Source organism: Sparus aurata, chromosome 20 (genome assembly GCF_900880675.1).
Source record: "Sparus aurata chromosome 20, fSpaAur1.1, whole genome shotgun sequence".
NCBI lineage: Eukaryota > Metazoa > Chordata > Actinopteri > Spariformes > Sparidae > Sparus > Sparus aurata.
This window is the reverse complement of record NC_044206.1, coordinates 4,946,010-4,949,380: the sequence shown is the minus strand read 5'-3', so window position 1 is coordinate 4,949,380 and position 3,371 is coordinate 4,946,010.

Here is a 3,371-nt window from a genome sequence, read left to right as displayed (position 1 = left end):
ATGATCATACATTTTTTCTAAAAGAAAAATCACAGGAGCATGAATCATTGTTGAAGAAACGAAAACTCCAAGTTGCTAAATGGGGCGGGACAGGTGACGGCATAAAACGACATAAACGTTGGAGTCCAAGATGGAAATCTCTGATGAAAGAGAAACGTTTGCAGTCTGATGCTGAAGTGTCCTGCTTTCTGCTGGACAGGTTAGAGTAACATTAAAGATTACAACCGACCGTAATATATATTTCCCTCTGTTACTAAAAATTCAAAAACCTAGATCACGTACAATGTTAATCATGAGTACATTAGTTTCACTAAAGGAAATGCTGCCTTGTATAACGTTAAATATTAGCACACCATAGTCTCACTTTGTGCTTCTCAAAGAACTGGTGGTAACGTCACGTTAACAAGATTTATTTAGATTTACTCCTTGTCTTTTGCAGTGAGAAAACACATGGAGCAATAACTAACTAAGATATTTAGCGCTGGGAGTGTGCCAAAGACAGTCAAAGTAATGACTAAGTGTGACAGATACAATTAGAAGAAGTCCGCTCACACCCAGTTAATAAATTCTGTGAAAATCTTTCAGTGCTCCATCATTTCTTTGTATGAATTCGAGTTATAATTTGCAGTTTTATAGACTAAATAACTAAATAAATCTTCATCTCATCACTTGAATAAGTGGAAACACTTGCACCTCAGTTCATATTGTTAGTTTTTTTAAATTACTTACTAGTTACTAGTTAGTCCCTTGTCTGTGGCAGAATAATGTAGCTGGGCTCAGTTCTTCAAGTGTAGTGCACAATCACTGCCTCTATAAAACTGGAGCACTCTAAGTTTCTTCCCTTGATACCCAAGTCACGCAATGAAGGAGTGTGTGATCATTCCCCCGACTGCACTCTTCGCTTTCCTCCATCTTGAATCTTCTCCTTTTGTGCTCTCATCTCAGTCAATAAGTGTAACTTTGCCCACAGAGAGACCCTAAGGCTTCTTGCTGCCCGATGGTTCGTCTGTGCATACACTCTGCCAGGGTTTTCCCTTGTCCCTCTCCCCATGCCCTCCTCTCATTTGTATCTCTCTTTTTGTTCTCTTCCTTAAAAAAACATATCCCTATCATCTTCTCATGCTTGTTGCTGCAAGCCACTGCAATGACCTCTGGCATGTGCTTTGTTCCTTTCATTGTTAAGCTATAACAGGCTCACTTTTCTACTCTAAAGTCTTACAAAGTGTTCATGCTCAGCATTCATACACACTGCTAGTCACTGCTCCTGCAGTCACATGATACAGTCCAGCAGGCATCATTATCTTTTACAATAGCCTTTATTCTCATGGGACAGAAGCTTGTTTATTTAGTTTTAAATGATAGAAATATCTAAAAAATACATACATACATACATACATACATACATGTACATAACTTAACCCTTTATTCAAGACCAAGATGAAATACATAAAAAATCCAAATTAAACTAAATGTGAACTAAAAACTAAAAAACAGAGGTGTTACGTTATCATTTTGCTGCTAAATGCTCTGAAGTTAACTTATTGTAAAGTAAGAAATACAATACAATAAAAATATATTATTTATGTAAATGTTCAAATCAAATCTGATCTCAAATTGGATTTTTGATTAGATTTTCTGTAAATGCACTGGACTAACTATAACTTTGCTCAAATTCCAAAGAAACGGAAGGTGTATCTTTAGCTTTAATCGGGTGACATTTCAAAGAAAGGAAGGGTTAAATTAGCGGGCAGGGTCAAATCATGAGAGGGACTTAAATTAAATCATTGACATTCGAGCAGATAAGAACATCTGGGCCTTGGACACATATTTAGCGTATATAAAAAAATATTTAGGGAGTGACAAGCAATCCAACTATTCAGTCATTTAGGTTTGAGAATGTGTTGAAATCACTTAGTACAAAATCACTATAAAAAACTATAAAATATGTGTTCAGCAGTCACTAGTCAGTTCACATGACTCAAACAGATCGGCGCTCCCTCTTGAGACAAATTATGCAAAAGGTCTCGATCTTCAATTAAGACCCACTGTTAGTGGCTCCATTAGTCCATAATTGGATCTTTAAACGGTGCTCCTACAGGGGAGAGAGCCCCAGCCAATGAAGACTTCGTCCTGGTTGTTTCATCTCGCAACTGGCAACACCTGCATGACAGTCGTCATGCCAACAGCCCTTGTCAAGGCCAATCACATAGTGTGCTGATCTACGTGAGCAAAGGCCGACAGTAGCTTCAGGGCCTATGATTAATTTACACCTATGTTCACTTCACCTCCTTCCTTTCTCTGTTCCCATCTCAGCCTCCATCCCCACTGAGTTTCATAACCAACCAGTCTAAAATACCCTCTGAAACAGCTGTTTGTGAATAATCATGAAGGCTCCAGGAAAGTGTGGGAGACTCAGATATAGAAGTAAATATATTCTGGTTTATGCTATGAGCATGCATGAGGGGAACTTAAGGTTAATAATTGCACAGTGTCACTCAACTGATGAATGCTTGGGAAGGACGTAACAGCTCCACTACTACATTTTTCCCTGTGAACCAATGTAGCTATTAACCATTTTCATGTGAGACTGGGTAGTTTTTGCTGAAACACGCCCTGCCTGTGGCAAAAATACGCAGGTCTTTAAGAATAAGAGCAGCAGACTTTGAGACTATCGTGGCCCATGGCATCTTTCAATTGTCCAGTCTGACCATTTGGAACGCCCCAGGGAGGAAGACAGTCATGATTATAGCCATGCTAATCCAGCTTGGTTTAAGGCTGTTCTTGGCTAATGTAAAAAAATAAATAAGTAAGAAAGAAAATAAATAAATAAAAACTTGATTCATTGCTAACACTGTGTGTGTGTGTGTGTGTGTGTGTGTGTGTCCTCTAAATAAAACAGAACTTTTGAAACAAGTTGAAGGAAGCCTCTGATCTGGACTGTTATTGGTCTCTATGGTTCCAACGGGCCTCTCAGGGCTGCCTTTATTCAGATAGCCGGCTGGCTTTTCAGCCAAGGTAACATCACAGCCATAACAATGGCTAAACACATTTCTTTAAGGAGTTGTTTAAGCATTTTTGGCACGAGTCAAGCATGAGTTGAGAAAGAAGATACACCGTTGCCCCATCGACCAATAACCCCAAGCCCAGTTCCCTCCCAAAACGGCTAGCCCTGCCATTTGGTGGTAAGCCACATTTTTTTTTCTACTTTGCCCACCTGGTTTTGCACTGGCCCACCCAGAATACAGTTTCTGCCTATGCCACTGGTCTGGTTACAGGAAAGGGAAATGGAAAGAAGTTCCTCAGGCTGGCAAAACAATCTGAAATCAGAGACCTCTGTCCACCACAACATCTACAAAATTGTATAACTTTAC